The sequence below is a fragment of the Stenella coeruleoalba genome, assembly GCF_951394435.1.
Source record: "Stenella coeruleoalba genome assembly, chromosome: 12".
NCBI lineage: Eukaryota > Metazoa > Chordata > Mammalia > Artiodactyla > Delphinidae > Stenella > Stenella coeruleoalba.
In genome coordinates, this window is record NC_137158.1 from 89,566,534 (window position 1) to 89,592,456 (window position 25,923).

Below are 25,923 nucleotides of genomic sequence, written 5' to 3' on the forward strand. Positions count from 1 at the left end.
TCCCTGAGGGAAATTTCAGCCAGGACGCCACTGACACACTGGCAATGGAGAATAGGGTGGTCCCTGGGGTGAATCACAGCTGTGAGACACGGGACACGAGGTGAGCGCATTCTTCTCAACCAAAGCCTCATGGAGTCTTTCCTTCATGCATCTAAGAGCTTCCAAAACGCAAAGAGACAGACAGTCCCATTTTACATTTTTTAATTTTTGAGAGAAAGACAGGCAGAGTGATGACTACCCCACCTCTCCCCCAAGTGCAATGGAAGCCTGGGCCCTCCTGGGGTCCCACATGAGGCTCGGAGACCCTCCCACCATGCATCACCTCATCCCACCCCCAAGAATGAAAGGGGGTGCTCAGAGTGTGAGGAGAGTGCAGGAGGGAGTCCAGATATTATCAGCTGTGAGCCCAAACCCAGTCCACAGGAACGTGCCTGTGAATTTCTAACATCCCATATTTACCAAAAAGTGTAAAGGTCATAGCAGGTAGGGGCATTGGTTGTAAGAAGTAGCAACCCACTTGTCCTGGCATAAAAATAGGGGGCCTTTATTATAAGAATATGAGGTGATGCCTGACATCAAAGGAGGAGTGGAGCTGGGCCATGTGCACAGATCACTCTGTTCCCTGCATGGACCACTCTGTTCCCCACACAGGACCACTCAGTTCCCTTCCCCGCATGGACCACTCTGTTCCCTGCACAGGCAGACTCCATCATTTGCTTCTCTTGCCCATGTGGGAGTTGGCAGCCACCACTGCTCCAAGGTTCCTCGTCAGTCCTGAGCGTCAGTTCCCGGTTTCCAGGACGTGTGATCTGATGGGCCCACTTAGGTCAGAAGGTCATGGTTCATCCAACCAGCTGTAGCCCAGGGGAGGGGGACCAACCCTGTGCCTGAGGTGGGAAGTTCCCAGAACCATGAAGCTTACAGGCCCAAGAAGTCCTCCTGCAGAGAGGCTGCCGCATGGGGCAAGGAGCACATGGCATTTTAGTCTTGAGGGGAAAATTTAGAGTTGCTCTTTTGAAAACATTTTCCCTGTTTAGAAGTATTTTTCTTTCCACCAGGAAATCAGTATGATGAGCAGGAGAAACAATTCACCTAGAAGTAGTCCTGTATGTAAAGCTTTATCCCAAATGTTTGGCCACTCCAAGATTGTGTCGTCTGTTCATAAAACTATTTCGCATGTTTGCTTTGGGGACCAGCCTGTGCTGAATCGGTGTCAAACGACTGGGACAGGCTGTGTGGTGACCGACGGCCGGGAGCAGGCCAACCCAGCCTTCCAGTCAGGCCACAGGCCAAGGTTGCAGCACTGGATGGCGGCTGTCACATCCCACGGGAACCTGGATTCTGGCTCCCACAGCGCAGGCCCACTGGGGTCACGACCTGAAGGCGGACAAGAACGGAAAGGGATAGCCATTTCTCCCCTGGGTGGCAGGGCGGTCAGCCAGCAGCCTCGGGTCCAGAGCTGGAGCCCGAGGTGAGCAGCGGGGCTTGGGCCCGCAGACGGGGCTGTGACGGCAGGTTACGGCCCAGTGGGAAGGAAGCTCCTTGTTACATCAGCATACAGTCTGCTCCTGAAAAGACATTGTTTCCGCGTGGGATGGGGAGAGACCCCGTCTGCAGGAGGCCTGGGGCACGGAGGCAGGTCCCTCTCCTTTTCCCACACCCAGCCTGGGGCCTGGAGGACAGCTGTGGCCCAGCAGCCCCTCCTCTCTGGACCTCTGCTGTTTCCCTTGGGGAGGCTCCCAGGCCCAGGAGTAGCACAGACCACGCGGAAGGACATGGGGCACCTGTGGACCCCCCTTTGTGCTTCTTCTCCATCGAGCCACCCAGGCCACCTGCTGGGGCCACGTGCCCATGCCCACTGCCCAGCAGACTCTCACTGGCAGGACCCAGGCATTTCCCTAACACGCTTGTGTGTTTTCTGAGATGTGGTGTTAACCTCGTAAATGTCTGGATGAAAGTTCGAATAAACAAATAAAATCACCCATTGTCCTTGACCCCACGTGGACTGGTCTGTTCTAGCTGAGCCACGAGCCTGTCTCTGGAGTGTCTGTAAGCATGGATGGCTGCATGGGTCCACCTGCTGTGCTTCTCCACGTGGAAGCACCAAGCTCATCCAATGAAGGGATCACTTTTAAATCTGACGTTGGCTGTGATCAAGGACTACAGAGAACACGGTCTAGTCAATGAAGACAGTGTGTGAATAGCTGGGTCTCCCATGTCCTCAGTGAGCGCCTGTGGTGGGACCACATTTAGTAACAAGACGTTAGGAGTGATGGATAAAGGAACTGAGGATTCCAGTTAAGGGGGGAGGTTAAGGGGGTGAATTCAAAGGATGTACCAGCTGCAGTCGTCATTGATTCTCCTCCCCCATGTTTCCTCTCTTCTTTTCCCTGCCCCACCTCCCTCTGAGATCCCCCTTTATAACCTAGCAGGTCAGCTGCATAAGCCGCACTCTGCAACCCGGCCTAACAGACTGGCTTTATGTTTCCCTAGGCAAGCCCCTCGGCCAGTGGGTGTTATCTCACTAGGTGTGTGCTGAGCGTGTTCAAGAACCTGGTTCCCTTCTGTGTCGGGAGAAAAGTCACCATTGCCACCCTTGTGGGTCTTACTCAGCAAGACAGCCTTGCTTTCTGAGACCAGCAATTACGCTCCGTCTGAACAAATGAAGTCAGCGCCCAGAAGGGCCGCATCCCGGTTCACCTGGTCAGTCACTGGGGCTCACAAACCTGCCCAGAAAAAACCCACCAGATCCTCGGAACCACAGCCACTTCTCAGTCTTTCTGCCATCTCCCGGCTGGGTTCTGGCTTCTGACGTGAGATATTCCCTGTCCCCAAAATATTTCCTAATATCTCCTCAACCCAAGAAAGTTCAAAGACTCTACATTCAGATACCCATTCCAATGCATTTTAAAACCTTTCTGCCTATCACAATTATTGTAGCTGAGCTAAGCGACAAGGTCTAGCGTTTACAAATCACGTCCAATGTGGGCCCTTCTGCCAATTAATCTATTCAGCTGTTTTTCTGTAACTGTTTTCTCTCTGATCGTAGATAATGTCTTTCAAGGTATTAGGTGGCGCCAGTGCATTCCTTACACACTGCCTTACGGTCCTGCAAAGAAAGTTCTGTTTACATTATTACTTAGTGAGAACTAAGAGTTTGCTTGGATTCATTATTTCTTCTTTGGTCATGAAAAATGTGTGAATTATAAAACCTACCTTTCCCAAAAGCATACCTTTCCAAAACGTTGCCCAAATCTTGTTTTTTCTCTGATAGTGATTTTCTAAGTCACTTATTTTGGGGGGAAAGGGATGGAGAAAAGTACATTTTTTCCTTTTAATAGGGACCCTTAATATTTAATGGGAAACAATGATTCTAGTTCAATTTTGCCTTATGCCTGAGCCTAGTAAACATCATCATAATATGCATAAAAGTAACAACGACGTGCCAAATGTAAATGACGCCACCTTAAGAACCAAAGTAAACTCCTTCCCTTCAACGATTTGTGAACAAATAGATGAGGGGCCGCTGGAGATGGATCAGGTCAACTGTGTGTCGACTCCACTCCTGTGGGGGAGGGCCCCCTCTGCCACCCCCGAGCTGCCCACGGCCTGCTCCAGGCTCCCAGGCACCCCGGGAGAAGGTCCTGTGTGAGGAGGGGGGGCTGGACCCCCGATGCTGCCCCATCAAGGTCAAGGTGAGCCGGCAGACAGCCACAGAGAGGCAGCCTGCCCCCGTGCCTGGCCATTCCAGAGAGAGCTAGAGAGACACAGAGAGAGGGAAAGAGAGAAGGAAGGATGGAAGGACAGGAGGAGGTGGGGCTGCGGCCTCGCTCTGCCTGCCGGATCTCACGCCAATTTCTCGTAGTGACTCCGACCCAGACTCATTACCCAAAGGGAACCCTGGACCTAGCTTGGAGAAGCTGACACCACACAAGGCTTCAAAGCACCCTTGGACCCAGAGTCAGCCCAGCGACTCCCTTTGTTCACGTCCCCCCAAGCACATAGCGGCTGCTGGGACGATGCAATACAGGAGCCGGCACTCGACCGGCCAGGACAGCTGCCCCAGGGTCACGAGGCCAGGCGCCACGCCCTGCCGCATAACCTCTTGTCCTTGCTGACCTGGTGTACACGTGTATTTCCCAATTCCAAGAGTAGTAAGAGATTGCTCTGTCCCCTGATGTCTCACCAACAGTGGAGGCTCAACATCTTTCGGTGACTGACACACGTGAGCTCACCCACAGGTGGACCCACCCAGCCCCATTCTCGGGCTCCCACCTCCCGGTCAGCGGGTAACAAGACGCAGTTCCATTCTGTGTCCTCACTCCTGGAGGCGGGTCTGCTTAGCCAGAGGTTTCAGATCAGACGTGTGGGGCTCAGGCCGAGGGCGCTCTGTCCCCGGGCCGCGTCTGTGGCCAGCCAGGGCCCTCTGTCCACAGCACGAGGCCGGGTGCCTGCCGAGGGGCTGTCCTGAAGCTTGAGGGCCCGTCGCTCCGAGAGCACGCTGCACCAGGCTACGCCCCACGTGCGTGTTCAGTCTCTGCATCCTACTCGGCCCTCGCGACTGGGGAAGGAAGAGGCACCCACCACACGCTGCATGCTGTTCACCCTGAGTTAAACGTGTTGCCACGTGTTCCTTCGTGTTCCTTCTCTCGTGTGTCTTCTCTAGCGATGACCTCGTCCAGGGTCAAGTTTGATCTTTTTATCGAGATGTCAGTTGTTTTCTGCCTTCTTTGTTAAACTTCTCCCTATAAATACTCTTACCAGCCTGTCCTTGGTGTTTCACTGTTTCACGTGAACACTTGGGATTCGTACATATTCAAGCCTAAATCATTCCCTTGATCACATGACTGACCGTGTCAGACATAGGACAGCCTTTCCCACCCATGACTGTATGAACGTTAACCTGTACTTTCTTCTCTACTTCACGGTTAATGTGCTAACATTTACATTTCTGATCCCCATGGAATTTAGTCTATGAGGTTTAAAGCAGAATTCTAGTTTTATTTTACTACGAACTGTTTGCCCATTATTTCCTGCTGTGCTTTTGTGAAAATAAACCCTTCTTCATTCACTGAGCTGAGGTGTCACTCTAATTTTACACCAAATCCCCACATATTCTGGAGTATCTTTCTAGACTTGTATTCTATTCAGTCTCTGTTGCTTTGGTGGGACCTTACAGCTTTAACTAAGCCCTTCTTAAAGCGTGTGACAGTGTAGCACGGCCCTCACACCCTTCCATTTCAGGTTACTTTTGAAAAGTTTAGCATGTTTATTCTTCCCAATGAGCTGTAGATTAATTTTGTCACTGTCTCCTAAAATTGCATTAGGGATTTTCTTTGAACTGTATAAAAATGTTACAGGTTCCTTTTAAAAATGTAAATCTTTAAATATTTTATGTCTTCTCCATTTATCCAGATCTTCTTGATGAAAATTTTTATATTTTCTTCATAAAAGAACTTTACCCTAGCACAGTCATCCCTAGGAATTTTTCATTGTTACTGTGAATAGAATCGTTTTTATTACATCTTATGGTCACACAAGTCTCTCCAGTTTTCAGGCAGCTAGTATTCTCTTCAGCGTTGACAGCCCTGTTTCTCTTCTCCCCTGGACACACACACCACCTGCTTCCTTCTCTTGCCTCTCGCTTTCTCTAAACCAGTCCTGCCATTATTCCGAGTTCACCGCTTCCAGGGCCAAAACGGCGACTGCAACATCATCTGTGGGGTTCAGACTAATGTCCCCTATCAAGACGGAAAGCTGTCTTTATAATTTTAATGAATTATGAGTTTCAATTTTATTAAATGTTCCTTTGGCTGCTGTCAAGATAATCATAGGTTGTGAATTCTATAAATACATTTTTAAATAACAAACACCTTTTTTTCCTGGAATAAGACCAGCTGTGTTTTAATGTATTAATGTTTATTTATTAATATAGATCAACTGGATTTATGTATTAGTACCTCTGCTGTCTTCCCACCGAAGAGCGGCTGGGTGGGCAGGCCCAGTCAGAACATGCTTCTGTCGTTAGCTGACCGCGTCATTCCTTTATCTCCTAGGATTTACTGTTGCAGAGAGGTCTGCCAGATTTTTGTAATCTGTTTTTAATTAGCTTGCTCTCTCAGAATGCTGAAAACATTTTTTTTCTTCTTTTAAAAATCTTTTGCCATGTTTGCTTACTGTAAGTGTTCTTTTATCAACTTTGGAGAAGCTTCTTCTCCATCCAGGAACAGGCACCTGAGCTGTCCCTCTGTCGCCATGTCCCGTGTTGGGCTCAGCATCCCTCACCTCTGGGTCTCCCGTCCCCTCCGGTGTTTGTCCTCCTGTTCAGCCTGAAGGAGATGCTCCAGTGCATCTCCCACATCACTGGTTCTCGACATCATTAATTATGCTTCATTAATTATGCCTGTACTGCCTCCCATCTGCATTATAAATCAGGCCAATATTAGTTTTATTGCAAACCTCCCTTTTATTATTTAGCTCCATTTACCTCTCAGTACTTGTCTTTGTTTTTAGCTGACGTATCATTTTATATTTTATTAATAATTTGAAATACTCCTTTGAAATAATTTTCTGCATTTTGGAGACCATCAAAATCATACTTTCCCTCTCTGCCTTAAATCTTTTAGTTGTAAAAGTATTTTTATTTAGACTTTTTAATAATAGGCTCCACATTCTACTGGGTATTTTTTTTCCCTCTTTATACCTTTATAAACAAGATAACTGTTTGCAACTCATGCTGTCACAGCAAGAATAAGTACATCTCTCTTGGTCTCTCTGTCCATTGATATAATGACTAAAATCATTTTTCAAAACTAACGAGAGAAAGTAAGGTATCCAGCTACTAGTCTTTGCAATTCTTTATGCTCCTTTACAGTTCTTAGCTTACTTTGTACACTGAAAACATTACCCAGGATGTACACCCAGATGCCTTCCACCAATTCACGTCTATACGTTTACCTCCCAGAATATAGTGGGTCACCATTGGTTTTCCTGTAGTTTACCTCAACTTATTTCCTAATATCTGTAGTAGTGTATCATTTTAAGAAAATGATAAAAGAAAGGGAAGAGAAGAAAGTCATATGCACTTCAGAATTCTGCCTCACAAGCAGCTTTAAAGGCATTAGGGTATGAATTACCATCTACTGCTACACAACAAATTACCCGAAAGCTTAGTGACCTAAACAGCAGACGTTAGTTACCTCACAGTTTCTGTGCATCAGGAATCTGTGCAGAGTTTATCTGGAGGCCTCTGGTTCAAGGTCTTTCATGAGGTTGTAGTCAAACAGCCAGCCAGGGCTGCGGTCTCATCTGGAAGCTGGATGGGGAGGGGTCCACTTGCACTCACATGGCCTTGGCAGGCTCCAGTTCCTCATGGACGGTGGGGATGAGGGCTTCAATGCTTGCTGAGCCACATGGGCCTCTCCAAAAGACTGCTTCCAGCGTGGAAATCTGCTTCCCCAGCACAAGCGAACTGAGAGAGCAAAAGTGAGAGAGCAGAAGTGAGAGAGAGCAAGGGAAGCCCCCAGGATGGCAGTCAGGGTCTTTCTAAAACTGAATATTGAGAGTGATATCTCATGATGTCTTCTCTTCTGCCTCGTTCCCCCTTTAAAAGTGAGTCACTGGCGCCACTCACAGCCCAGAGGCAGGGATCACCAGGGTCCACCCCAGAGGATGGCTGCAGCTGGTCACCTCCTTCATGGTTGGTCACAGGCAGCGAACACATGGAGGAAGAGACAGGAAAGTACTTTCTACCATTTTTCAGATACTACTGCCAAGAAGTACAACTGGGGTCTCTCACGAAGAAGACCAAGCCTTGGTCGGCTTCTTGATCCATCTTCGTTACTCCCAGTATCTATCACTGAAAGGTTTTGGTATTAGATGGTCTATTGGTTGAAATTTTTCATTTTGAAAATTTCTCTGTCTTCACTTGTATTTGTTGTGATGCTGGATATAAAGTTTTGCGCTGAAACTTGTTAAACAGACCAAACAGAAGAACTTGCACTTCTTCTACCTTGAACGTGCTTTTAAACTAAATGTCCTTTCTAAGGAATAAACAGAGTCGGAATTACATATCTAAATCACGTGCGTGTTTATTCTAGAAAGCAATGGCTAAAAGCATCCACATAATCGAGGGGTGAGTTTTGCTTTTATTTATTCACATGTAATCCCATAGGTAGAGAAATCCCAAATATGATAAAGGCATAGTTGACTTAGGTATGATGGCAAACACAGCAAGTATCCTCAGGCGTTCTGCTGAATTAAAAAAGAAGGTTAGCCTGGTTAATGTTTTTATTTAGCTAAAATAGATATTACAGTTGATATAAACACAATAAAATTACAATAATATCATGAAACAGAGAAAAAGATATTTGAAATAGTGGTAACTCCCCTGGATTAGGGACTTCACTGTGTACATTCTTTAACAAAGTCAGGAATTTTAGCAACAAGAGGAGCTGTTAGTGAAGAGAATCACTTATCCTTGTGTCTTACACCTGATAGTGTAGGCAACCACAAATCCACAACAGCCTACCATCAATGTGCTTACCACACCAGTGAAGGCAGACACTTGGAGAAGCTTAGCGATGGCCCCAGCATGGCCCTTGCTAGCTGGCGGTACTCAGATTTGAACCCAGGAAGTCATACTGCAGAACGCATGCTCCTAACTTGCTATGAGTTGTTGCCTCAGTGAGGAACATGGGAACAGGTACATGATCAGTATTTGTTCACTTAATTAACAAATTCATGAATGCTTCAATGAATGGATGGACCTAGATTTTTTTTAACAAAATCTGATTCAAATTATGGAGTACTACCTCTTTTCTTTGGAAGGTTCTTATCCTAATAAGTGGTGCCTACAGAGAAAAGCTGCTTCGTTTATTTTTCTTAGTCAACATAATATCATGTTCGTGCTATTTTAAGAGGGGGGAAAAAGACAAAAGGAAAATGCATAATCACTACTGTAAACCAGTTTCATGTGTACAGAGGTAGCCATCTTTACCCTCATCCTTTATCCAATTTCAAAAACTTGGCAGTGTGTGGAGTTACCAGTCACCTCCTAAGACTTCTGGTGTTGGAAGTAAGACCCTAACTCTCACTGAATTATGGACTGGAAAAATCTGGTCTCCTTATGTGTTTTCCATATGGTTAGCTGAAGCTTTCTCTGCTCCAACACTGAGAAGGCCAGCATGTCTCCCCTGGCGGTTTTAAAGATTTTATAAAGTGGAAAATATTTTGCTTCCTTGGACTATCAAACTAGAGAGAATGAAAGACACTGCTATCATGTTTGGTGTTCATTTATTTTTCTGAATGTGGTAACCTCTTAAATCGGTGTGAGCTTAGGGGGCTTAAGGTTTGCAATTTGACCACATAAAACCAGAAATGTGTATGTATTTCTCTGTTAATATTTTGAGGAAAATATCTCCCCATCTTTATTATAGTGATACCTATTTTTCTGAATTCCATTATCTTCCCCAAAATGTTGTGTCTTTTAGTAGAAATAAGAAGTAGAAAAAATGTAAATTAATGTTTCTCCCTAGTGAGAAACAGGAGGAGGATGGAAAGTCATTCAGGAACTGAAACCAAGCATGATAATTGCCACTTTGGGGCTCTCAGACACAGGGCTTGCTTCTGTAGACTTCTTTACCAGCACCAAGAAAAAAAATCAAAAACTCTTACAGCCAAAGCTCTGTGAATATTTTTGCTTTTTATCTCAAGTAGTTCAGTAACACTTCTAAGAATTGTTAAAAACAATGGTGGATTAGATGATCCTGACTAATGATCTATTAAAACTCAGGGTCTGAATGCAATTTTCATCATTTCCAATTGCTTTCCAACTGAACTAAAACTTGGCAGGATTACTAAAACTGCCCTTAAATTCTTTATTTCATCATGCTAAGTTTTAATTTGTTTAATTTACTTGTTGGCCATTAAAAGTATAATTTTATTTTTCCAGAGGTCACTCACATGTTTGTTTAGCCCATCTGACTTGACAGTTTGCAACAAAGAAAACAGAAATTAAAGATAATGGTATATTAATTCAGGTTTTGATATAGTTTTTATTAATATTATTTTACGTTGAGGAGGGAATACTGTTTCAAAAGGTTTGATTTGAAAAATGGTTCTTTACAACTGCTTTGCCAGATGACAGCAAACTGATGTAGAAAGTGGTGGATCAAGGTAGGTGGGGAGGAAAATTGTACTAAATATGATTTTGCAAAAGACAGGCTTCAAAACTGAAATTTATTTTCTAGGAAACTTTTGAGCAAGGTTAAATAGTGAGTATTAAAGAACTTGAAAATTTATATTTCCAGCCACCCAGTCTTATGACATTTTGTTCAAGTAATATTTATTTTTATATATTCCGGTAAGGGGAACTTAGGTCTAAGTCCATACATCCAATGTAAGTGAACACATGAAGAATTTGCTAGGAAAGGTGAGCACACAACACTGAAGATCACTTGGCCCATAAAGTCAGTCTTTGGAATCAATCTATGACAAAGGAGGCAAGAACATACAATGGGGAAAAGACAGTCTCTTCAACAAGTGGTGCTGGGAAAGCTGGATAGCTACATGTAAAAGAATGAAATTAGAACACTTCCTAACACCGTACACAAAAATAAACTCAAAATGGATTAAAGACCTAAATGTAAGACTGGAAACCTTAAAACGCCTTAGAAGAAAACAAGGTAGAACGCTTTTTGACATAAGCTGTAGTAATATTTATTTTTGGATCTCTCCTAAGGCAAAGGAAACAAGATCAAAAGTACACAAATGAGACCTAATTAAACTTTAAAAAATTTGCACAGCAAAGGAAACCACTGACAAAATGAAAAAACAACATACCGAGTGGGCGAAAATACTTGCAAGTAATACGACAGATAAGGGGTTAATATCCAAAATATATAAATGTTCATACAACTCAATATCAAAAAAATAAACAACCTGATTAAAAAATGAGCAGAAGCTTGAATAGACATTTTTCCAAAGAAGACATACAGGTGGCCAACAGGCACATGAAAAGATTCTCAACATCTCTACTCGTCAGGAACATACAAATAAAAAACACAATAAGATATAACCTCACACCTGTCAGAATGGCTGTCACCAAAAGACCACAAATAACAAATGTTGGTAAGGATGTGGAGAAAAGGGAACCCTTGTATGCTGTTGGTGAGAATGTAAATTGGTGCAGCCGCTATGAAAAACAGTATGTAGGTTCCTCAAAAAACTAAAAATAGAACTACCATATGACTGAGCAATTCCACTCCTGAGTATATATCCAAAGAAAATGAAACACTAATTAGAAAAGATATGTGCACCCCGATATTCATAGCAGCATTATTTACAATAGCCAAGAATATGGAAGCAACCTAAGTGTCCATCAACAGATGAATAAAGAAGATGTGGTACACACATACAAGGACTACTACTCAGCCATAAAAAAGAATGAAATAATGCCATTTGCAACCACGTGGATGGACCTGGAGGGTACTGTGCTAAATGAAATGTCAGACAGAGAAAGACAAATACTGTATGATATCAGCTATATGTGGAATCTCAAAAATAAAACAAATGAATATAACAAAACAGAAACAGACACACAGATATAGAGAACAAACTAGTGGCTACCAGTGCAGGGGGGGAAGAGAGGAGAGGCAAGCTGGGGAGATGGGATTAAGAGATACAAAAACTACTATGTATAAAATAGATGAGCAACAAGGATATGTTATAGCACAGAGAATAGAGCCATTATTTTATAATAACTTTAAATGGAGTACGATATTGAATCATTACATTGTACGTCTAAAACTAATACTGTAAATCAACTATACTTCAAATAGATAAGTAAGTAAATAAATAAATATATGTTAGTATTTTGCCCTGAATTAACTGGGTCCAAGGGACTCTGGCTTTTGCAAAGAGTTGACATTTTGTTCAGGGACAGTGGGAAAGGCTTGTCATTATCTCAGAAGAGGAAATGGGCTTTCTATAGTTCACCTCTAAGTACCAGATTTGGTGTAGATTTTTAAAAAGGTATTCTTTAGGAAGTTCCTACAGTATTTCTATTCTTCTGTCCTTACTTTGCTAAGTATATTTATTGATATACAATATACAATATTTATTGTATGTTTACTGTATATCAATAAATCTACTTAGTGCAGTTGATTGTACATCAATTTTACCTAGATAAGGCTATTGAAAGCATAGTCAAACTCATTTGTTGCAGTTAAAGAGTGGTAGGAGAGAAATTTATATCCACAATACATACGCTAGGGGGGAAAGCTGAGAAAAAACCTTCTAAGCCTCCACGCCAAGAACTAGAAAGGGAACACCAAACGGAACTGAGGAAAAGATAAAGGGAATCATGAAAAGCAGAGGCCAGCGCGTTATAAACATATGTGTTTGTTTGTGTTTGCAAGCACCTGTTGTCTATTAATCACCTGAGATTCTACCTGACACAGGTTCCTATGCATGACTGTTCCTTCGTGTTCTCATGGAAGGAGGTTGGCATTGCTTTCTCTTCTCAGACAGCTGATGCACCACTGACCCAACGTGCAGACTCTGTAGCAAATTCCAGGATGTTTGAGCTCAAGTCTGATAAGGAAAGAAAATGTAGGATTCTAGATACTGGGAAAACTTGTAACTAAATTAAATGTTTTAGTGACATTATAAATCATGGTACATCAAAGTTAGTAAAGAAAAAGTGGTAACTCAAGAATAACAGAGAGGGGAAATTGGATTAACAAACTGTCATTAGAACAAAGTAAAAGTGGGCAGGAGAAGGATGGAGTGGGAGTTTGGGGTCAGCAGATGCAAACTACTATATACGGAATGGATAAACAACAAGGTCCTAGTGTATAGCACAGGGAACTCTATTCAATATTCTGTGATAAACCATAACGAAAAATAAGTTTTTTTAAAAAAGAATTATACTTATGTATAACTCAGTCACTTTGCTGTATAACACAACATTGTAAATCAACTATACCTTAATTTAAAAAAAAGTAAAAGTATCTTGGTAAAGACAAAAGCAAAATCAGAAATGTTGACCGAAAGTATGACCTTTCTTAAGAAGGAAGGTCTCCTGCTCTGTTAAGCAAGTGACTATTAACTTCTCTCTTGCTCTTTTCACTCCCCTTATATACCATGTGCTCCTAGTATGCAGGTTTGGTGTCTCACGTTATTCTTAAATTATCCAATAGGGCCTCTTAAGGAGTGGCTGGGTCCTAATGTTGAGCAATGCAAGATGACCCTAAACAACCTTTTTTTACTTTTGCTTTTATTGGTGGTGGTGGTGTTGAGGGGACACTTTCAGTAAGTCTGGAGATGCTAATGAAGACATCATCTTGTCAAGGCCCCCGCAAAAGATCTGAGGGAAACAAATGGCTACACTTGACTAAAACATCTGTGAAAAACCATAAATTTGTGGATTTAACATGGTCAGGTAATAGAAAATGTGCTACAAAAATATCCCTTGGTCAAAAAACCCACCGGATTAATCACGAAAACATATAATAAATGACTATGGTACCTGGATATGACTGCCACCAAGCCTCGGGATGTGGATTATAGAGAAACAGACACGTGATTATGATCCTTGGACCAAAGAGCACCGCCCAGGTGGAAGAGGAACATGCTGCCAGGGGTGAGGTAGGAAAACGGGCTCATTTCTGTGCCCCCAGAAGCCGGGATGCAGACACACCACTCAGTCGCCCCAGGGCACTGTCTCCAAGCCCGTCCTCCAGATGAAGGGCCACCTTGCCATCACTGATGGGGTTCAAGAACTAGGGGGACCTCATGCTGGCAAATACTCCCCATGCTGCAGCCCATACAAGGTCATGGGGAGGTCATTCGGAATGGTGGGGGTCAGCCGTGAGTGTAAATGTACAAACTTGTTTTCTGACCTTTTAATCTTAGTCGATTCCAGTGGCAATGGCACAGCTGGAAACAGTGGGGGCCACAGAGACATGCTACTCTTGGTTCAGCCAGCTTCTGAGATAAACAAGAACAGACTAAGTTGTCAAAGGCTTAGGGTTTGGTTCACAAGCAAGTTACTAGGTTATGGTAGTGACTGTCAAAATGTGCTCCACGGAGACTAATTCTGGGTGACATTAACACATTACCCGAAAATAATTGGTCCAATGGCCAAATGTGTATGGGAGGGACGAGGGGAAGATGGCGGAAGAGGAAGACGCGGAGATCACCTTCCTCCCCACAGATACACCAGAAATACATCTACACGTGGAACAACTCCTACAGAACACCTACTGAATGCTCGCAGAAGACCTCAGACCTCCCAAAAGGCAAGAAAGTCCCCACGTACCAGGGTAGGACAAAAGAAAAAAGAATAAACAGAGACAAAAGAATAGGGACTTTGTCTGGTCCCTTTCCCATCAGAAAGACAAGATCCAGCCTCATCCACCAGAACACAGGCACTAGTCCCCTCCACCAGGAAGCCTACACAACCCACTGAACCAACTTTAGCCACTGGGGACAGACACCAAAAACAACGGGAACTACGAACCTGCAGCCTGCAAAAAGGAGACCCAAAACACAGTAAGATAAGCAAAATGAGAAGACAGAAAAACACACAGCAGATGAAGGTGTAAGATAAAAACCCACCAGACCTAAGAAATGAAGAGGAAATAGGCAGTCTACCTGAAAAAGAATTCAGAATAATGATAGTAAAGATGATCCAAAATCTTGGAAATAGAATAGACAAAATGCAAGAAACATTTAACAAGGACCTAGAAGAACTAAAGATGAAACAAGCAACGATGAACAACACAATAAATGAAATTAAAAATACTCTAGATGGGATCAATAGCAGAATAACTGAGGCAGAAGAACGGATAAGTGACCTGGAAGATAAAATAGTGGAAATAACTATTGCAGAGCAGAATAAAGAAAAAAGAATTAAAAGAAATGAGGACAGTCTCAGAGACCTCTGGGACAACATTAAACGCACCAACATTCGAATTATAGGGGTTCCAGAAGAAGAAGAGAAAAAGAAAGGGACTGAGAAAATATTTGAAGAGATTATAGTTGAAAACTTCCCTAATATGGGAAAGGAAATAGTTAATCAAGTCCAGGAAGCACAGAGAGTCCCATACAGGATAAATACAAGGAGAAATATGCCAAGACACATAGTAATCAAACTGTCAAAAATTAAATACAAAGAAAACATATTAAAAGCAGCAAGGGAAAAACAACAAATAACACACAAGGGAATCCCCATAAGGTTAACAGCTGATCTTTCAGCAGAAACTCTGCAAGCCAGAAGGGACTGGCAGGACATATTTCAAGTGATGAAGGAGAAAAACCTGCAACCAAGATTACTCTACCCAGCAAGGATCTCATTCAGATTTCATAGAGAAATTAAAACCTTTACAGACAAGCAAAAGCTGAGAGAGTTCAGCACCACCAAACCAGCTTTACAACAAACGCTAAAGGAACTTCTCTAGGCAAGAAACACAAGAGAAGGAAAAGACCTACAATAACGAACCCAAAACAATTAAGAAAATGGGAATAGGAACATACATATTGATAACTACCTTAAATGTAAATGGACTAAATGCTCCCACCAAAAGACACAGATTGGTTGAATGGATACAGAAACAAGACCCATAGATATGCTGTCTACAGGAGACCCACTTCAGACCTAGAGACACATACAGACTGAAGGTAAGGGGATGGAAAAAGATATTCCATGCAAATGGAAACTAAAAGAAAGCGGGAGCAGCAATTCTCATATCGGACAAAATAGACTTTAAAATAAAGACTATCAGAAGAGACAAAGAAGGACACTACATAATGATCAAGGGATCGATCCAAGAAGAAGATATAACAATTGTAAATATTTATGCACCCAACATAGGTGCACCTCAATACATAAGGCAAATACAGCCACAAAAGGGGAAATCGACAGTAGCACATTCATAGTAGGGGACTTTAACACCCCACTTTCACCAATGGACAGATCATCCAAAATGAAAATAAATAAGGGAACACAAGCTTTAAACGATACATTAAACAAGATGGACTTAATTGATATTTATGGGATATTCCATCCAAAAACAACAGAATACACATTTTTCTCAAGTGCTCATGGAACATTCTCCATGATAGATCATATCTTGGGTCACAAACCAAGCCTTGGTAAATTTAAGAAAATTGAAATTGTATCAAGTATCTTTTCCGACCACAAAGCTATGAGACTAGATATCAATTACAGGAAAAGATCTGTAAAAAATACAAACACATGGAGGCTAAACAATACACTACTTAATAACGAAGTGATCACTGAAGAAATCAAAGAGGAAATAAAAAAAATACCTAGAAACAAATGACAATGGAGACACGATGACCCGAAACCTATGGGATGCAGCAAAAGCAGTTCTAAGAGGGAAGTTTATAGCAATACAATCCTACCTTAAGAAACAGGAAACGTCTCGAAAAAACAACCTAACCTTGCACCTAAAGCAATTAGAGAAAGAAGAACAAAAAAAACCCCAAAGTTAGCAGAAAGAAAGAAATCACAAAAATCAGATCAGAAATAAATGAAAAAGAAATGAAGGAAATGATAGCAAAGATCAATAAAACTAAAAGCTGGTTCTTTAAGAAGATAAACAAAATTGATAAACCATTAGCCAGACTCATCAAGAAAAAAAGGGAGAATACTCAAATCAATAGACTTAGAAATGAAAAAGGAGAAGTAACAACTGACACTGCAGAAATACAAAAGATCATGAGAGATTACTACAAGCAACTCTATGCCAATAAAATGGACAACCTGGAAGAAATGGACAAATACTTAGAAATGCAAAACCTGCCAAGACTGAACCAGGAAGAAAGAGAAAATATGAACAGACCGATCACAAGCACTGAAATTGAGACTGTGATTAAAAATCTTCCAACAAACAAAAGCCCAGGACCAGATGGCTTCACAGGCGAATTCTATCAAACATTTAGAGAAGAGCTAACACCTATCCTTCTCAAACTCTTCCAAAATATAGCAGAGGGAGGAACACTCCCAAACTCATTCTACAAGGCCACCATCACCCTATACCAAAACCAGAAAAGATGTCAGAAACTGCAGTTTGCGGCCGTGGCAGACGAAGGACAGGAAGGCAGGCTGGTAACGGCAGAGCAGAAAGCTGGGAAGACCGTGGGCATTAATTACCTGGTCGGCAGCTCTGTGAACTCAACTTAAAGCCACTCCGTCACTGGGCTTCTTGTCATGTGAAATAGTGACTTTGATATTTTCTTTAAGTCATTTTCAGTTGGGTTTTCTGTATCCAAAAACATGCTAACTGCTCAGAGTAAAGCCAAGATTATATTTATAGTTGATTATGAACAGATTAGAAAGTATAGAAAATTTCTGCCTCCACAAACATGCATAAGCCAGAAGCCACCCTGGAAATAATCTAATAAACATAAATTTAATAAGAATAAATATAACAAAAACCTATGTACCCACCATTCCACCCACCTCCACTGAATGTCATTTTATCATATTGCTTTGGGGTTTTATTATTGAAAAATAAAATATTATAGATATAACTCAAGCCCCAAGTTTCCTCTTCCCTGGAAAAGATTATAAAAATTGTATGAACAAGTATAAATAAATTATTCGATACAGATGTAACTTTGATAAAAGAACAACCTAAATGATTTTTGCATGAGAAATGGTGACTGACATTGTGTTTAGGGAATGATTTCCTTGTTTCCTCCACCGCTAACTCTAATAAAATCACACTGACTCTAAGCTCTGCTTCCAAAGAGCTAATACACTCCTTTGCCACCATCTGTAAAATATCTAGAATACTTGAGGAAAATAAAAGTACATATATGGCATTTTTCTTGTCATGATGCCACGGATTAATAGGATTAAACCTTGTGTTGTTTTAGCAAAGAACAGGCCTGAGGTCCAGGCTGTTGGAAGAAAATGTGGCATATTATCACACGTAAAAGTACCTATAAATAGTGTACAAGAGAAAAAAACACTGTTTAGCTGTTTAGAAAATACAAAATAATTTAAAACTGAACAAATCAACCAAACTGCTAACATCAGACATAATTAGTAGGTACTGAGAACGTTATGGGAAACCATTTTATCCTCAGACGTACATAGGAATGTGGTAACAAGAAATCAGGGAAGAAAACCATGGATGTGCTCAACTTTCAACTCTTACAGGAATAACACCTAGAAGTGTTCACCGAACTGACCCTCGGTTTCTAAAGCTTATGCAAGTATTTGAATTCTACTATCCCCCGACAATCAGTAGTTAGAAACAAATGTGCAAGTAGATTCCACCACTTCACAAGCACACTCGCAATTTGTAAATCTTGGAAGTCCAGGAAGCAAACCAGCTGTAAAAGTACAGGACAAATTAGAACCAACAAGTCGGTGCCCCTGAGGACTGTTCCGTACGACAAGCCTCGTTAATTCATGGCCCACAGAGGAATCCCTTCTAGCAATATGGTTTTGCTCTAAAGATCCCTAACGGGGATTTGAGCGCGGTCCCAAAGGCTGCAGCTTTCCGAGGCGTGACCGAGCGCTACCGTCACGCATGAGTCACGGCCGGACTCTGCCCCTGAGCATCTGTCCCCACACAGGGGAGGCGGGAAGGCCCGGCTGGAGTCCGTGAGCCAACAGCCATTTGTGCTCAGGTTATGGGATTTAGAGATTGTGGGTTTGCTTTCCCAGGAAAGTGAGGGATCATTCCCAATTCTTCCATCTGGTGTGGAATCCCCACCATAAATATTTCATCCTCTCCAGCACTGCACATGGACAGCACTCTGCTTTCATCAACAGCAGCTTGTCCGGAGGACACCTGGGAGGGGCTGAGTCAGCCGTCCCACCTGCAGGAGGAGAGAGGACAACCTCGGCCGGCTTTGCTGGTCGTTTTATTGTTCAACAGTTTTTGAGGCTTCAGTATGAAATACAATAAACTAGGAAACTGGGCAAGAAAGAGCAACCGTGGGAGGGAAAAAGAAGAGAGGAGGGAAGTTCTTACTGTTTCGCTTCTAAAGGAAAGGAAGACTGGTCTTAACACACTGTTCCAAATCACCCGTGTGTTTCTTTCAGGAAAACCGACTCTCTGAACTACCTCAGCAGAAGCCACCACAACTTTTATAGCACCTATGACTTTGTTTAACTCTCATTTCAGGATGAACCCAGCAACCTCTTATCCTCTGGACTCTACCAGGCAACAGTCCCCTTTTCACCGTCTGAGGTCCCCACTCCATGTACACCGCGGCCTGTGGCCAATTCTGAGTTTTCAGTATGTGCATATGCTTAACCTCTCCTTGATGGGGGTCCCCCCCAGTGACGCTCCCTAGTACACAGGGCCCCCCTGTGCTTCCCTCCCTCATAATGACCCTCTGTGTCCTGGGACAGGAGACTTCTCCAGAAACACCCATCACTCACAGCTGATGCTCAACAACAATGAAAAACGCTTCTTCCAGCTTTGTTCTTAGAAGTGCTCCCTGGTCTGTGAGCTCCTGGACATCAGCAATGTCTGAAGGTCTTTGGGAGGCTCTGGTGCCCCAGCAACCCCAGTAGTTTGCGAATATCTGCTATTTATAAGCCAGGTGTTTGGAAGACACGCAATGTGGTGAGCGCAGGCGGCTGTCCATTCACTGAATAATCAATCACACAAACGCTCCTCTGCATCTTCCCCTGAACCAGAGAAGTGACGGCGCATCAGGAGAATCAACATCGCTCCTAAGTGGTAACACTGCCAAGGCCTGAGTTAAAATTACTGCTTTAGGAACTGCCTAAGCCTTCAATGCTTTGCTTAGTATTTCTCCAGTCAGAGTATACAGTCATATTATTGATGTATAAGAATCCATTTTGCTTCAAGAGGTTGAAATGTTAATTATGTTTACAGTTCTTGCTCTGGTTGAGAAGATATATTTGGGTCAAAGCTGGCAGCACTCCGTGAGACTCAGTGGTCACTACTTAACACAGTAGACAGATGCACAGTGAAGAATCCACCTTTGTCCCCAAAGGGGTCTGGTCTCGGTCCTCAGCTCCTGGGAGGGATCTGTGTGTGTCTGGAGCCTTGGGCTGGCCAGGCAGCAGCAATGTGATGTGGGGTGTGGGCCCTGAGGCCTTCAGGGGCAGGGAACTTATGGACAGATAAGCCACGAGGACAGGTACTCATGCCTACATAACAGAGCCCCAGGAACAATTCCGCACCGAGGCTGGGTGACTCCTGGTTGGCTGGCCATCACACACATACCGGCAGAGTCCTGACTCGACGGGGAGAGGGCCATCGGAGGCCCCACTTGTGCATCTCCTGGACCCTGTGCTACACACATCTACCCTTGACCGACTTTAGTCTGTGCCTTTTCCTTGAGTTAAACCACAACCGTGAGTATACAATTCTCAGTGAGGCCTTCTGGGACTCACTGTCAGACTCGATGAGCTTTGCAGGTCCCTGAAGTGGCAGAAGTGAGGGGACTGTGCCCTCTGACCTCCTGGTTGTCTAAGCCCTTAGCATCAGGGTAAGGTTTTGGAAAACTAAGTCAAATTGAATCACTTCTCTGCTCTAAACCCTCAACGGTCTCCCATGTCACCCAATGTCCTCTCAGAGGCCCCATCACAAGTCTGTGCCACTCCCTTGCCGACAGGTCCTCTTTGCGGCCATCACCACCCCTCCCCCTCTCTCTGCTCCAGCCCTGGGGCCCTCCTGCTGCTCACTGACCACACTGAGCAAGGTCCTACCTCAGGACCTCTGCATCCAATTCCTCTGCTCTCCCCCCAGACATCCCAACGGCCCACCCTCAGCTCTGCAGATGTCCCTGTCTGTGAAGCCTGCCTAGCAACCCTGAGTAGACCCCTTCTCCTGTCTTTTCTCCAAAGACTCCTAACTTCACATTTACTTGTCTTGTTTAATGTTCTCTCTCCATGAGTTCTGCTCACTGTCGAGCTCACAGCACTTAGAGCAGAGCACACAGGGGGCACTCAGGGAATACTTGTGGACGGCGAGCCAGTGAACGAACGGTGCCTGCCCCTGCCCCTCACAAAGCACCCAGAGGGAGGGGGATCACACCTGAAGACGGGTCATCGCCTTTGGTCCACCTGAACCCAGGCAGGCCAGCAGACATGAACACACTCGGCTGGGAGAAGAGAACAAGGCAGAACCAGAGTGACAGGTTCTAGACCCCAGCGCTTGGGAGGGAGACAGCATTTGACTTGCTACGGATGGGCTCAAAGTTCTCATAAACTCAGAGAGCCTGCCTTGTGAAACCTGGGAAAGGAAAATTGGGTGAATGCCTGGAATTGAAAGTTACTGTGGGAAACGTAACTCAGGGTCAACAAGGGAAGAAGAGTGGAACTGACAGAAGTCAGGGGATGGTCAGGGATGCAACCCTGGGAACCTGCTGCTACAGACAGGCTTTACCCAAATTAAAGCAAAAGGCCCTCTGAGCTTCAACAATAGATAAACTAGATGTTTTGGTGGATGGACCTAGAGTCTGTCATAGAGAGTGAAGTCAGTCAGAAAGAGAAAAACAAATACCGTATGCTAACACATATATATGTATACATGGAATCTAAAAAAAAAAAAAGTTCTGAAGAACTTAGGGGCAGGACAGGAATAAAGACATTAATGTAGAGAATGGACTTGAGGACACAGGGAGGGGGAAGGGTAAGCTGTGACAAAGTGAGAGAGTGGCATGGACATATATACACTACCAAACGTAAAACAGATAGCTAGTGGGAAGCAGCCGCATAGCACAGGGAGATGGGAGGGAGGGAGACACAAGAGGGAAGAGATATGGGGACATATGTATATGCATAACTGATTCACTTTGCTATAAAGCAGAAACTAACACACCATTGTAAAGCAATTATACTCCAATAAAGATGTAAAAAAAAAAAGAGTCAATTCATGCAAAAAAACCAGATGTGATAGAGAATGGTAGAACTTTTTTTGTGTGTGTGTGGTTCGCGGGCCTCTCACCGCTGTGGCCTCTCCCATTGCGGAGCACAGCCTCCAGACGCACAGGCTCAGGGGCCACGGCTCACGGGCCCAGCTGCTCCACGGCATATGGGATCCTCCCGGACTGGGGCACAAACCCGCGTCCCCTGCATCAGCAGGCGGACTCCCAACCACTGCGCCACCAGGGAAGCCCCAGAACTTTTAAACTAATACAGCTTTCTATAATCACAAGAAAGAAGCATTGGATTCCTTTTAAGTTTTTTTTAAAGTTGCTAAAGTGAACCACCCAATGAAAAATTCTTGACTCAATTTTTATTCCCTGCAAATATGCAAATTAGCCAGTTTCATCACTAACTTCATCTTGGAAAAAATCCATTAGAGCAAGAAAAAGGTGGTTCCTCACATGTAATTGAGATTTTTCTGGCAAAATACAAGATCATTTTCTTGACCTCAAAATCCATTCTGTTCTGCTAAACAAGTCTGAAAGGCTCCCAGCTCCATTTCCTAGGACACCAGAAGTCTCCATGTACTTCCCTACTTGCCTTCCACCTCGAGACAGAGAATGCCTTTCAGTGTCTCCAAACGTCTTGACTCTGTTCCCACAGCACAGGAATGTGCACAGCTGCAGTTAAAGGAAGGGGTATTACCTCATGGAACATCTCAAAGCTTGTGAGTGGCAAAAAGCAGGTTGTGAGATAACACAAGTTCCTTCCCCGTTCCCACGACCCCTTACAGCTGTATCGCGTCAAGTTGGAGGGGTCACCCTGCCCACTTCTCTGTCTGAAGAAAAGGAATATTTCTCTGGGTATGTGGACGTCCTCTGACAGGTAGAGAACGATGCCACGTCGGGCCTCCTGCGTGTTTGGCCCAGAGATGACCTTCTGGGATGAAAGGGGTATTGTCGCTGCTGAGCAGCTGGAGGGGCTGAGAGCAGGGAGACGCTGAAAGGGCCAGTGTTTGCCAACCCACCAATGACCCAAGGGCAGCTGAAGCAGGAAAACCAGTGACAACACATCAGTATGTGAGGGGTGACTCCCAGGAAGGAGATTTGGGTCAAAAAGCTACAGGGTGACATCACTGCACAGCAGGGCTTGACACAGAGCATTTACTTATGTTGAGTCCAACTGAATGCCCGCCATTCAAGAACCACTTGCTGAGGGTGTAGATTGTAGAAAGCAATCCACGGGGTGAGGGGACAACCTTCCAAGGGGCTGAGCGCGTCGAGCTGGGGCAAAAGAAAGAGGGGGGACAGGCGCGCCCTGACCGGCACACGCCGAGTGCGACTTGGCTTGAATCCGCCTTCTCGAGACGCTCTGCGGCTGCGCGTGTGACGGGTGCGCTGTGTGGACGTGCTGAGATGCACTCCCGTCTCATTTTCTGTTCTCGCGTTGCCATTTCCACCAGAACAAGGAGATGCTGGCACCCCGCATCCTGCTCTGGAAGCGGAGCAGCAGGACGCCGGGAGCTTGCTCCAGGCTTTTTTCCGTGTTACCTGACCCTGCCCTACACGTCACACTGTCATGAGTCATGTCTTCACCTGGCGCCCTGGTGGTGCACTGTCCCCCGAGTGGCCTCCTGTGTGTCTCCCTGCCAGCATCCATGCGCATGGTGGGGTGACGAGGCCAAGCTCTGAGGGGTTCTCTCTGTGCCGCCTTCACCTGCAGGAAGATGACCTCATCACCCAGGCAGGGCCGTGTCCCTCTTCTCTGAGTTTCACAGGTCACTCACAAGGGACATTTGGGTGTGGGGACCGACTTCTGAGAGTCTGGGCCGTGGAATGCTGTCCATCCCACACACCTCAGCCTCCCTGCCCCAAAGAGCCTGGTCTCCCTGCTCCCGCTGGGGACCCGTCAGTCGTGCTGGAAGCCGTGTCTCATCAGGAAAGGCTGATGGGCTCCTCTCATAAACCAGGGGCACACGCTTTTGCACCCCCGGTCCAACCGCACACACTAGCGGATGGAACTGTTGCGTTAGCTAAAAAGGTCGTTCCGGTTTTTCCATACCATCTTACAGAAAAACCCAGACAAACTTTTTTGGGCAACCCAATATTAGAGGAATAAGGATGCCAGGCTTCCCCTTCACCACCAATTCCTCCAAGGGAGTAGAAAAACTCTTTCCTCTCCTTTAAAAAGCCACAAGAGCTATAGTCAGTTTGGGCTAAAACAACTTACTTTTATTGCATAACCACACTGTATAATCATTATATTTTTGAGCAAATTTCAGCTTCAGAATTTGACAAGCCCTTTGTTAACTAATTAAGTGCTAAGTAAGATCTGTCTTATTAATCATGTTCATTTGAGCTATAAAATTGAGGCCTGAGTTATCAAAAGGAAAATTAAGGAAGCTGGCTTGGCCCTGAGTGTACCAGCTGAATTACACGCGAGATGCCCCTGGAGGCTGCCGCAACAGAGCTGGAACGCAAGTCAGTTGCGAGCACCAGGTTCCTCTGGAACGCATGACGCCAAGGGGGCTGCGCAAACAGCTGCTGCAGCGGAGCCCACGCGCCCCTGGCCACGCCGACTGCCCGGCCCAAAGCTGCCTGACACTCTCTGCCGTACTGAGCTTCCCAGTGTGGGATTTATTGGTTCACTTCTGGATCACGGACCACCCGGGTGAGACGCCACGCCTCATGGTTTTTCGTTACCAGACGAAGGTCCAAGTGTCACCAAACAACTGGAGGAAATGAGAAGGCACACGGAGGGCTGGCCACCAGGCACGGGCCACGCCAGCCTCGGTCCCGGGAGGTGCACAGACCGGCCGACGCGGACGCTGCCGGGACGCTCAGCCCAAACCCTGCAGCCGTGCCTCTGGGCACCTCTGGGCCACCGAGGGTCTCCGGCCACAGAATCCAGGTCTCGTCACTCTCATTCCCAACCCGCTTCAACCGGAGGCGGATTTCAGACAGCCACGAACCCAGGGCCGAAGAATCCTGGGTGGGAAGAGCGGGCGCTCGACCCGAGGCAGCAGGACGTGGAGGAAGCAGGCGGCCGCTGGGGGGCCCTCTGCCCCGGGGGTCCCGGCACGCGCCTCGTACACCCCCAGGTGACAGTGACAGAGCCGACCAGGCCGTCCTCCCCAGCGGCCCCGCCTCCGAGCCCCTCACTTCTGTTCCCTCCTCAGCAGCGCCCTTCCCAGACCTCCAGGCCCACCACCCTCTGCCTGAAGCACTGCCTCCCAGGGACGCCCGGAGCACAGCCAAACTCCCCACAGAGCACCAGCCCCGACAGGAAGTGCCTGCCGCGCCTCACCCTCTTCCAGGCTGGATGCAGGACGTCCTAGGTCGCCACCCCGGCGGCAGCAGCGTCACCAGCAGCAGCGCCACCAGCAGCAGCAGCGCCAGCAGCCGGCGCGTGCGCACCAGGCCCGCACTAAGTCCAAGCGGAGCTGCGGCGCGGCCTCTGTCCCCTGGCGGCTGGGCGGGGCCCCACCTACCCCCGCCCCACCCGACTCCGCCTCTATCGCGTCTCGCGGGACTAGCCCCCCTTGCGCCCTTTCCGGGCCCATTTCTGGTCTCGCAGCCGCCTCTGGACGGCGTGGGTGTTGCTCCCCCGGGCAGAGCAGGTGGCCGCGTGCGCTGCTCCGGCGGCCGTGGCTCATCCGTGATGCCTGGTTGGCCCCAGCCGCTCTCACGGCCGCCTGGCCCACCCGGCAGAGTGGCCCTGGGCAGGATTTGCCCAGTGACCAGTGGACACTGTATGGACGGCGTCTGGCCCGTGTTCTCTGCCCGGCGCTGTGCGTGGCCCAGGCAAGCCATCCGCGGACACTGGGGTGCGATGATGCCGGCCCAGCGAGAGGATGGCCGTGCGCCGTGTGCCTGACCAGGCGGGCATCCAGCGTGGGCGGGGCACCGGAGACCCGGTCACCCGGCCTGGGCGCTCTGGCTGTCTACGTGGTGCCAGGGACGGTACATGGCTGTGGTCCTGCAAGAGTCTGGACTCTTTCTTAGAAGCCACCAAGCTGTAGTCTTCAA

General features: G+C 45.7%; 1 long non-coding RNA gene across 1 annotated transcript; it reads right to left on the reverse strand.

Annotated features, from left to right (window-relative positions):
• On the reverse strand, positions 1-25,359 carry LOC307195211. Its single transcript, XR_013830757.1, has 3 exons — positions 25,202-25,359; positions 7,200-7,471; positions 1-1,377 (listed from the first exon to the last, which is right to left on the reverse strand). It is a non-coding gene; the product is annotated as an uncharacterized lncRNA (long non-coding RNA).
• Between the last annotated feature and the right edge of the window lie 564 nt (positions 25,360-25,923).